Source organism: Oreochromis niloticus, linkage group LG9, assembly GCF_001858045.2.
Source record: "Oreochromis niloticus isolate F11D_XX linkage group LG9, O_niloticus_UMD_NMBU, whole genome shotgun sequence".
NCBI lineage: Eukaryota > Metazoa > Chordata > Actinopteri > Cichliformes > Cichlidae > Oreochromis > Oreochromis niloticus.
In genome coordinates, this window is record NC_031974.2 from 16,976,712 (window position 1) to 16,989,124 (window position 12,413).

The 12,413-nt window shown below is 38.0% G+C and overlaps 1 protein-coding gene across 4 annotated transcripts in view; it reads left to right on the plus strand.

Moving 5' to 3' along the window:
* dlgap1b (discs, large (Drosophila) homolog-associated protein 1b) overlaps window positions 1–12,413 on the plus strand; it is a 95,516-nt gene that overhangs the window by 25,023 nt on the left and 58,080 nt on the right. For all 4 annotated transcript variants that reach the window (XM_019363096.2, XM_005448919.4, XM_019363095.2 and 1 more), the window contains exon 2: window positions 7,470–7,555. The gene's annotated coding sequence lies outside the window, so the exon portion shown is untranslated. The remainder of the gene's footprint in view (window positions 1–7,469; window positions 7,556–12,413) is intronic.

Sequence of the window (12,413 nt, forward strand, 5' to 3'; positions counted from 1 at the left end):
AGAAGAAGCTTGGGAAAGACAGACAAAATTGTCTCCAGGGAAAGTAAAGTGAGGACAGGAAGGAACACAGATTATGCATGAGAGCGAACAAAAGAGTGGAAGAAAGTAGGGAAAAAAAGATTGCGAATAAGGTTGTGGGGGCAATAAGCTTGGAAAACGAGCGACAGAAAGAAGATAAGAGAAATGGTTATGAATGGAGAGGCAGAGACGAGTGGAGAGCTATGACAAAACAGCTTTTTCCACTCCCTCTACTTCTGTCTCTCAAAGCTAAGGCCTTGGAGGCGAGTCCAGTTTTCTTTTTGTCTGCTGAATTAAGGCTGAATTTATTGGAAATGTGCAACATTTTATAGACCTTCACTTGACCTTTCGGAATTTGATTAAAGCATCACAGATTAAGCATTCATATAACATATGTAAGGACACATAAGGTGTAAGGAAGTGTATGTACTAGCATTCAGAATGCGTCCCTGACTCATGGGCAATAATTGGATTTGATTAAAAGGCCTCACTACAGGTGTGCATATCTCACACAGGAGAACTGAACGCTCAATCTTTGACAATTTGGAAAAAAAATGTGGGCTGTTCAAATTTCTTAATTCTGTCAGAGTTGCCAAGGGGAGACTGAAAGATCAAGCTGATCAGAGCTCCTATGGAGATTTTTAAAAATTCCTTCCTTGTGTCTGATGTCTGACCCAAGAGGTACACCTTGGACTCTACAGGCCTCAATTAGCATGTTAAATATCAGAGTTTGTGACAGTACAATTAGAAAAAGACTTAAAAAGTAGGGCTTGTTTGGAAGGCTTCCCTGTAGAAAGTCTCTCTGAAAAGAACATGGCGGGTTAGCATGTTCTTGTTTAAAAAGTGGCATCTGAACGAGACTTCCGGAAAATTATGGGTAGACATCTTCATTATGGCCTCGTCTGTCCGTAATCTATATTCGGAGAAAACCAAACAAAGCATATCAGTACAAACACCTCATACCAGCTATGAAGCATGGTGGTGGAGCTGTGATGATTTGAACTTCTTTTATAGCCACAGGACCTGTCAACCATGAACTCAAAGTATTCTAGGGCCAAATGTGAGGGCATCTATCTGACAACTAAAACTTGGGGACGATGAGCCCAAGCACAGTATCAAAACTTTAACAAAATGACTCGTAAAGAAAAGAATCAAGGTATTGCAATGGCCCAGTCAAAGTCCAGACTGGAATCCAGTAGAACCTCAATCCACCCTGCTGTGGTGAGACCTTAAAAGAGCTGTGCATAAACATGTGGCAAGAAACCTCAATGTTGCCATAGTAAAACACTTTAAAGAAGAGTGGGCCAAAATCTTTCATGAATGATGAAGTCATACACAAAACAGTTTATACCAAGTTATTGGTGCTAAAGGTGGTTCTACATGCTACTGAATCATGAGTGTACTTAATGTTTCACATGACTGTAGGTGTTGTGCGCCACATTAACTGTGTGAAATTGTTTAACAGTGGAAATAGTAACCCTTACCTAAAGGCAAAGAGAAAGAAATAGTCCGCAGGGGTGTTTTATCCTACCAATCACCATCTACTCAGTCAGACTGTAAGGTGGAGAACTGTATAGAGTGATTGGTGCTTTATGCTTTTCTCTATCACAGTGGTGTTCACTTTACTTTAAGACTCATTACACTTACACAGTCAGGAATAATGCACCATATGTTCTCTTTATGCTTCCACTAGATTTCAACTGCAGTTTATAGCCGATCGTTTTGGAAACTCTTTCTGCTTTGGATGCTGTGTTGGATGTTTTAGGATTTATCCCATAATATGTTTTGACATAAACTCACAAAGATGTCAAAAATAATAACAGGTATAGACAGATGATAACAACAAAAGATAGCACATCTAATTTTATACCTACAGCATGTTTTCCCCCGTGTAGTCAAAGATACATTCATGCTTGGATCTATCAAGAATCAACAGTTGGATAAGGTTGCAATCTTAAATCTAATTTTTCAACTCTACTCTTCTCTCTGGATAGTTTTAAGAGAGGTACTAAATTTAAAACTAGTTGCATAAATATGGTGACATCCCACAAAACTGGAATCTGTTGAAATATTGGTGTTACAGATAAGAATATAAAGAACTAATTTTAAAAAAGAGATTTAGAAGTTGCGTGCAATATGACACAAATAATCTCCAGCTGTAAAATAAAACTTCTGTCACTTGTAAATAAGCTTGTATCATTCATGGTAAATAAGCTTGTTATCTCAGAAGGCACACAACAAAAGCTTCTACAGTAAGGATTCAAACATTGTTTTGATTCTCCGTCCTGTATTCCATGCATCTTCACACATACTGATGTACGCACAAACACACACGCACAAACCTGGTTTTTAATAAATGACTACCTGTCATCAGTGTGCGGTTCTCACATTACAGCACTGTGAATTCATTAAGTGTGCCCTTTGGAAGTCCAACGAGCCAGGTGGGGTGCCGTCAAGCCTCCCGCCTTGCCTCAGAATCACGCCCAGCATTTCAATTGCAAATACTGTACACATCTCAGTGCCCTTGTAAAAACACACATTCACAGTCATGCACATGCGTCTATACATCTAGCCATGCTTCACGCTTAACCCACATCAAAATGTTTGCCCTGCATCTGTCTCACTGGACAGTAGTGATAACACAGGCTTGTCTATATTTCAGAGCAGCTGAGGTATTTTTGTATGCACCTTAAAATGTTTTCTGATGAGCAGGGAAAAAATGACTGAAACTTTAACCTTGAAAGATGCATCCTGGTTAGTTTAGTCATTCCCTCGATTAATTCAGAATCTGGAATTATTTTAATCACACAGAGATTTGGTTGTATTTTGAATCGGATTAGTTTGTTTTCCTGCAGATAGATGAGATTCTACAAGTTCCCATCTGACTCTCTATCATTCTTTCTTTCATTATGTAATGCATGGCCCTCAGGACTTTGAGAGATGCTTACTGTATGTGCATACATGACTGGGTTTGCAGAGTTAGGGTAAGCGCTGATAGAAAAGATTGGGTCAGAGCAAACCACTGCTTGGAATAAGTTTCCTGAGCAATGTCAGTTCAAAGTGACCTGACACGGTCTTACTGAGTCATCGCTAGTTTATGTGTAAGTGGTTGTACATGGAAGGGAGAGGGGAGGAGTTAGAGGCACTTGCGGACTGGCAAAGCTAAATCTAAATCCCCCTCTTTTCTGTCAATAATTCTCGGCTTTTTCACAACCCCCTCTAATCCTCTTTCTGACGTGAATCACCTCTATTTAGTGTCTGCACATGCTTTAAACAATCGAGCACAAGTGCACTAGCAGTTGTATTTAGTAGCAGTGTATTTTTACGTGCTTCCATGCGTGTAAGTATGACTTTCAATCTGTGCCGATCTTGATCTTCAGCATGATAATGGTCCTTGCTTTTATTTATGTGTGTTTCTGTGTGCTGTGTGCTAGCAGATAAGAAATACCACAATGATTTCAGGTTGATGCTATGAGCTCTTGCTCCACAAATTCCATCATTGTCCAAAATGAGCATCAACATCAGATCTGTAGCTGACTGGTGAGAAGTCATGCTGCTGTGAAAATGTAATAAAGCAAAGAGATAATCACTGCTGAAGTTTGAATGATGGCTTTCTCTAGTGGATCTGTGCTACACTATAGTGAAGAGATTATGCACCATGCTGGCCAGGCAGGGAGCCTGCTGCTGCTGACTCAGTGCAGGCATAGCTGGGGCTTGGGGGGTTAATGCAGCAGGGCCACGGGCTGATCCACAGTCCATCCTCATCTGCCAAAACTTCAAAGGATGCCCCAACAGAGTCTAAATCGCCATCTCCTCCAGTCCAGGCTCTGCAGAACACTCTCCCCTCCCCCTCCGTGCACAGGTCAAACTCAGCCTCATCTTTTATGTATTGCTTACCCCATTGATTGTGCTCTTAAGAGATTCATGAATACAGAGGGGCCTATTTCCGTATCACACTCCAGCATATAAAGGTTTTTTCTTTAACAAGAGAGGAATTTTTCTCTCATTTGTTCATTTTTTTGGTTTGTTTCTATCTTTCCATCGGTTCTCTTCCCCGTCTATGCAACCCTCTTCCAACTTCCGTCTATTTTTGCAGGCAAGGTCGTAGTCATTTTTATTTTTGACAGACGTGTTTTGCCTATTTAACTATTTATCCTGCATACATGAATTATTCACAGTGCAGGTAGTGAATACTGTAAAATGGAGAGCTGCAGTTTACTTACAGAAAGATTAAAGGAGATGTTTAGTTGAAGTCAAATGCGTCATTTAGGTTAAATAATGTAATAAATATAACAAAGGTTATGTCAGTAACTTTTCAATGCATGTATATGGTCTTTAGGTCTTTTCTTGTATCTAATGTATTCATTTATGTTCATCCGTTGGCTCATTCATGAATACATATGTTGCTCCATTTTTAACAAGCCAACCCTCCCCCCATCTGTCTGTTTGTGTACCTGTGTTTTAGTGATGTGTGTGTTATGCACCCCAGCAGAGTGTGAAATTGAAATTCTCATCTTTCCTGACAGAGAGGAGAGGGCACAGAAGATGTGAAATCTCATCTTTGACTTAAGTTTTTGCTATAATGGTTTTTTAGCGGCACAGTATTCATACCAAAAAACATTATTGTGTGGTTGAGAAGGATAAGTTCCTTCATAAATATATCATATTATAAATGTGTTACTATAAAAATTGTAGCGTATGTATGTCTGTTCCCTAACTCCTCTTAGATACGTTAATCAATCTGGATGAAATTTATAGCATAAACTACCAGGATACCAGGATTATCAACATGTATATAAGGTGCCACTTTAGCTCAGTAGGGTGAGCAGGGGGCCATTGCTGCATATCTTCTGCCTGTCTCTCTCCACACTATCCTGTCTCTCTTCAATGCTTCACTGTCTATCAACAGCAAAGAAATGCCAAAACAATAATCTTAAAATAGAATCTTTATAGAAACTAAATATACATGTAGTAGCTCATCTCAAAATGAACAGTGACATTGTACGTGTCTACATTATGTCTATGTATATGCTGCTCTTGGTAAATAAATGTTGCTAAACCATTTTTAGCACAGTGGCTCTGGAATTTGTTGTTATGCATATCTGTAAATAAGTGTCCATCACGCACTGACACTAATACTAACAATTTAAGACTTTGTCTCATATATGAATAAAAGCTTACAAAAAAATTATACTTTAATTATTAATTTGTTTGGTGTTTGTGAACAGCTGTTTTTGATGTCTCACTGTTTGCATTTATGTAATGAGGATAAAAGAATAATATGAAAAATTAGTCTGTGTTTTGAACAAGCAGACTTAAATGTAGTTTTTATGTCCTACATGGAAAAACATTTAATAAAGTACTTCATGGTTTGAATTTGGTGTTCAAGATCATTTTACGTGTGGATAATTCCATCTAATTCTAAAAACTCATTTAGCACCAGACCTCAGAATTAGTCTATGATTGGAGCTAAAATGTTTGACAAGCACAGCTTGTTCAGCTGGTTTTATAGGTCAGGTTCTTGATTAGTTTTTATCATACCTGAAGGGCAGAAGTTTTTTTTTTTTTGTTTGTTTCCATTAGTAGTTTTAGATCTGCAGAAATAAAAAATTAAATCAGGGGTTGATCAAGGGTTAGTTCTTGGTCTGTTATTTTTTTAACCATTACATGCTCCTGGTTGGTACTATCATAAACAATCATGACATTAACTTGTGGATGTCTAGAAACCTTTTTGTAACTCAACAGAGATGAAATGGAAATATTTGTTGTTGTTTTAAAAAAGTCACAGATTGACAGTTTGGTGATATTTATCATTCCTAACGTAGTAAACAAATCAGGAACCTTGGCATTGTTTTGGTTAATGATTTCAGTTTTGATAGCCATTTAAATAAGATTACCAGAACTGCTTTCTAACATTTAAACCTATCAAAAGTTGGAGAATTATTATCTCCAACTTACTTTTGTTCAAAACAGAATTACCATTAAAACCCTTCTCTTATGTCATGAAGCTCCCAGTGGTTTGGCCCTCGCCAGTAGGTCTCTGACTTGCTCAGTGTACACCAACCAGACCTCTCAGGTCATCAAGTGCACATCTTTTAGCTGTTCCTAGAATTAGATCTCAGTGTGCTGAGGATGCTTTCAGTTGTTGTGCTCCAGTTTGTTGGAAGAAGCTGCCCGCTGACCTGAGGTCAGTTAGAACTGTCTATTCAAAAACAAACTTAAAACCTTTTTTATTCTCACAGACTTGCATTTAATTGTGTGTTGTGTTATGAAATGTGCTATATACATGCAATATCATATTGCTAAGTTATTTAATTTACTTGTTTAACTTAGCTGTCTGGCATGGTAGAAATAATCTTTTCTGCATTCAGGCAAGTCAAAAATGACCTTATATACACTTATTTAGCATTTGTTTAAGCTCGCGAATCACTTGGTCATATACCAACACAAAAAACCACAATGAAGAGAATATGATTTATTCCACTTCTGCACCAAATTCTAATGAACTTTCCATTACCACCCTGTTTGGAGTATCCACACATCCTTGTGATGTAAAGCAGACCTAAAGCCCCCTGGAGTGTTGGTGCCCTCGCCCTGACCTGTGTCTGTGCGAGTGGGTGTATGTCCAGCCTGTCCAAACCAAGTCCCACCTGGCAAGCGTCAGACAGACCACCATCTGTTCCATGCCCTCGCAATGAACTACCTGCCACATCCTCTTCATCACCTTCACGGAATATCAGAAAAGAGATGCTTTCTAGAAACCTAATTTGCAAAAGCTTTGTTGATTCTCAAAAGCATAATGACTCTAGTTTGACAGGATATTACAAGGAAGGAATATTTACCAAAACCACATCTCACAGTTGTTGTTTTTTTTCGTACATAAACCTTTAAAACTTTTCAGAAGCTGAAAAAGAGTGTAGGTGATCGGCACACTCTGCTTTTCAGTATTAGAGAGTAGTTGCCCTGAAACAAAGACTGTTTTCACCCTCCCTCAAAACACCTCAAGGACTTAACACACTAGATTAAATAAGCACAAATAGGCTTAAAATGAATTCTGCATATCTCCTCCCTCTTTCCTGAAAAACAGCTCCCCAAAAGACGAGTTTTAGGATGAAAACAAGCTAACAAGTTAGTGCTGTGATTTTACAGCCAAACAACACGGGGCTTAGCTGATTATGCACACAGTCATTTAATGTCTTAAGCCAACCACTCTGTCCAAAGAAGACTAGAGTTTTCCTATTGGTTCTACAAAAAAGGGGAAGGATTTGTGTATGTATTTAATTTTTTATTACATTATTTGTTGTATGTCTGAAGTGAACCTAGAAAAAGAGCAGAGAGCAGCAGCACAGCATGAGCACATGGCACAGGGACCAGCATGTTAGCCAACAGAGCACCACAGGAGTGTTTTCATATGTTATAAATTCATTCTGACTCTCTTTATTCACTTCAAGGTGGAGAAATGTGCATACGCAGACAACAAGGGGTGTGGAATTAAGCACAGGAGAGAAAAGATGCCGAAGATGAAGCAGTAAAGAAGGTGAGTTACATTCTAAATGTTTGTTCTCCACTGAATCATTATATTGAACAAAGTGCTGCTATAAGCAGCTTTGGATGCACCTTTATTATTGCACCCTGGCCAGTGACCACTTAGAAAGTGGCTAAAGTAGTATAAAGAAACACCTTAACATATATAATATCAACTTTATTAAAGCTCCTCTCAAAGCATCTGCACATTCATAATTCACGCTTGACCTTTTGCAATCACTCTTCTGCACAGCAGATATAACCTTTTAGTGCATCCTTAGTGGAAACACATCTGTCAAGATTGACAGCCTACCATCAGTGACAGCAAAAACAGAAAGAGACACAAACACAGCACAGAGTGGCTGTGGGGTGAGTGGCAGGAAAAAAGGGGGATGATAGAAAGGTGCGTAGGTGAGATGAATGGGTAAAAAAGAAAAAAGGTTTCTCTCGGGCTGCTGGATGAAAGTGGGGTTTTTTTCCCTGTTTGTGTAATGATAAGTTGTTACCGAGAGGATGGTGGTGATGAGATAAACAGTTTTTTAAAAAGTGTGTGAAAATGCTTAATAGTGGGTAAAAGTGCTGAGCATGTTTACTCTGCCAGCATAAGCACTCTAGCAATGTGGTGGAGACAACAAACAGACAGGAGGCCAAAGGATTTCCAAGGAGAAAAAATAAAAATGCTAATCCCAGCATTAACATTAACAGCCCCACCTGATCATCTTCTTTTACTTTATGTTGTGATCCATCCTGCTCATGAATTTGACATTTTTGTGCTTAAAAACACAAATATATAGCGTAAAATACAAACAAAGATCTAGCATAGTGCTCGGTGGTATGCCTCATGTATTATAACCAAGTCCCAGTTCTAAGGATTTTATGTCCTAAAAATAATACTAATAATAAATAATACCAAACAATCTGGCAAAACTGTAGCTGTGGCCAGAAAGTACTTCAGTTTGTGTTGAGCACACAAAATTTATTACCGATACATCAGCCAATATTCAGTAGAGTACTTGTTTTGTGATATAAAACTTGTGTTCATATACCCCAGACTTGTTTTAGTAATGGTTTCAGTTAATTCTGTTAATAATATTAACATATTAATGTAAGTAAAAATGTAGTAGTTGAAGCTGTAAGATTACGAGCATAACATTTTAGCTTTCTATATTCACCAGACATCTTAAAAGATCAGTCTCCATGCAGTCAGTCGATACATTTATCAAATGTGTCTGTAAATTGATTGGCATGGCAAAGCCAATGGACTGGACAAACCTTAGAAACACACAACGGTTTATTCATATATGTTCTTACAGTCCACACTGCATGTCAGCAAAAAAACCATAAGCCATAACATCTATGGCATAGATCTGGGCAGAATTTATGAACTATAGATTTATGTGTGTAACCATTAAATTTTGGGCTAACTATAGTAGCATCAATAATTGAATTGAGAAAAACCTTGGAACAAATAGGACTCTTATTCAAATAAACCCTTCATGAAGCTCATCCAATCAAACTCAGTGACTGGACATGCAGAGAATAAGATTTTCTAGGCTGATGAGTCAAAGGCTGAGTTCTTTGGGCAGATCTCAAACCAACATATTCTGAAAACATGAATTAATGCTAGCTAATTGCTAATGGTATGACTTAAGTGAAGCATGTTGGTGGTAGCATCATGCTATGGGGCTTGCTTCTAAGCAGCAGGGACATGAAGAGAAGTCAAAAGTGAAGAAAGGATAAGTGTAGCCAAATCCAAAAAACCTGCTGCAGTGCCAAAACCTGACATTGGTGACATAGCATGACAGTCAGCCTGAAGGCAGGAGTGGCAGAGAAGTATGTGAGGCTGGTGCAGGAGATGTACATCTATGAGATGTATGTATGATCCCAGCCGTGGAGGACTCTAAAGGAAGCGGCCGGAAGAAGAAGAAGAAGGAGGAATGAGTTCATGCATATGGCCAAGAAGAGCCTTAGCCATGTGTATATACATTTACATGAACTCATTCCTCTTTCTTCCTGCTTTCAAAACAAGTGTCTGGTTGTCCTTGATGGGAGCCTAGACCTAAACTCCACAGAAACATCTGTAGAGAGACCTGATGATCAAGACTCCTAATCCAATCTGACATGAGTTTGGGAAGATCAAAAAGAATGGGATAAAATCCACAAAAGTGTGCAAAGTTACAAATGACTAAAACAGGTTCTGAATACAGAATGTGAAACCACAGTTTTTGATTTTTTTTTTTTCACAAAATTGATAAAACATATTATCACTTTTTACATTATGGGTTACTGAGTGTAGCTAGATGGGAAACGATGCAATAATGTAATAAGAAGTATTTTTCAGAAACTTGTGTTTTTTATTTTTCCAGTATAAAAAGTGTGTTCTGCAGCTGAATTAGATAGAAACTAGTCCATCATCATTTAGTGGTTAATACAGAATCATGGATGGGATGACATTTTTGGCTCAGCTCTTGTACAGAAGCCAACCATGAACCCTAAGGTCTGGGGATACTGCCAACAAGCTGGATTTACAGCAAGCGCAGCTTACCATTTGAAAACATATCATTGTATTGGCATGGGTCAACATATGAATCTGTTTGAAAAGTAGTAATGTTCTTTACCAACAGACTCTAAGCCAAAGTACTGTGAATCCCAGGGAAGCCTGAAAAGGAAGTGAAGGAAACTGTAGCCAGAAGCAGAAATGGGTCGATGGCTGAGGCTATGTCTAAGAATTCCTGCTGTGCAGCTACACTTTTCAATTCACAATTTTGAAAATGCTAAAATCTTGATGTTTTCCTGTGGAAATGACACATTTGGTATCCAGCATCGGGAGGCTTCTTTAGACTGTGTTTGTGGAGATTATGTAGCAAATGAGGACCTAATTAGATGAAGTCAATCTTGGCCAGTGGGAGGAGAGCCATGATGCTGATACTAGCAATCACAGCAGAACAGAATGAACACCTGGGGTTGGGAAGAAGAAGAAGAAGAAGAAGAAGAAGAAGAAGAAGAAGAAGAAGAAGAAGAAGAAGAAGAAGAAGAAGAAGAAGAAGAAGAAGAAGAAGAAGAAGAAGAAGAAGAAGAAGAAGAAGAAGAAGAAGAAGAAGAAGAAGAAGAAGAAGAAGATTCTTCTTCTTCCAAAGTCCAAAGGTGAGGTAGAGAGTAGTGGGTAACAGGCTGAAGGGGACTGCAGAAACTTTAACTGTCAGGTTAAGTATTATTTCCCATATGACGTCGCCTTGCACGAAGCTAAGATTCTTCTTCTTCTTCTTCTTCTTCTTCTTCTTCTTCTTCTTCTTCTTCTTCTTCTTCTTCTTCTTCTTCTTCTTCTTCTTCTTCTTCTTCTTCTTCTTCTTCTTCTTCTTCTTCTTCTTCTTCTTCTTCTTCTTCTTCTTCTTCTTCTTCTTCTTCTTCTTCTTCTTCTTCTTTCTTCTTCTTCTTCTTCTTCTTCTTCTTTTCTTCTTCTTCTTCTTCTTCTTCTTCTTCTTCTTCTTCTTCTTCTTCTTCTTCATCATGTAATTGGGAAAGGTTATAAGTAAGGCAATGAGTAAGGAGAGTGCTTGGGAGTAAATGACTGGACATCCAGATGGATATTTCATACACCGCTGACAGTGTGTAAATGAGATCTTTTCTTCATGCCACATTCACTCAAATGTGCTTGTCAATGATACTCAGAGATTAACAGAAAACAGCAAGGATGAGATTATCTGCTCAACTCTCATTAGAAGTAGCACATTTGTTCTGCTAGGGGGCTTCAGTCGTGATTCACTGCTTTTTTTTTCTTACATAAGTAGGCTGCAGTAGAGACTAGTTGTGGGATTAAGTGTAAGAAATCAGTAGTAAATGATTTAAATAGTAGCACTGTACACATTATAAATTAAGCATACAAGCCTATTGAGTAAAAACAGGGTGCAATTCATTTAGACAACAATCTTAATTGAAAATAGTACAAAGGAAAAAACTGAAAGATGTTATTGTATTTAATTGCATTATGTTTTTATCTACATTTTACACAGCATCACAACTTTTCTGGAAGCTTTCAGCAAATCAGCCTTAATCTACTGTCTGTCAGACAGAGAACTAGAAACTGGCTCGAACATCTCACTTTTGTAGTTCACAATAAGACATATTTAAACTTTTTCCTGCAAAAATGATTCCTCCCATGATAACATCTGAAATGTAAGTGATGTTTAATGTGTTTGTTTGTTACCTCAGTATACAGTACCAGGAAGTTGGAGGCTGTCGGTACCTAAGCAATTTATGAAATGGGAAGCTAATTTAACTTGCTCAATGAACTGCACATTTCACACTTCATTTAGCTGTTCATAAAAGACTCAACAGCAAAGCATTATCAACACTTAATGCTTTGTTTCTAATAAAAACCCTTGACAGTAAAGGACCAACTTAAGAAATACTTCTATAAATGTGTTCTTAGCTCATTGTAAAAATGAAAGAAAAAAAAAAGTCAGTGACTAAGCATAATTAGGTAATATGATTTCCATGATACTGTAGTCCAGATATCTGTGAAAATAGAGAGTATTCAGCCTCACGCTTGAAACTAAATATTGTAGTTTGGCTCAAGTGCAGCAGTAGTAGATAACTTTTTAAAATTTGCAAGTCACTTACTTGTATTGAAACTTTCTTTAATGGAAAAGAACATTGTGAGCAGAGCAGAATATTCTGAACATTGCTTAATGCATCTCATTGAAGCAAGTAGAGAGGTGACCCTGAAAAATCCCTGAATCGTGCGAAGGGAGGTTTACGTATGCAGAAATATTGATTAAGATGGCCCTACGTGCACAAAAAACACGCAAAGTATTAAACTGGGAGTTATTCTGCTTTTAGGATATTGGCTCAAGTAATTCTATCAAAGAGGA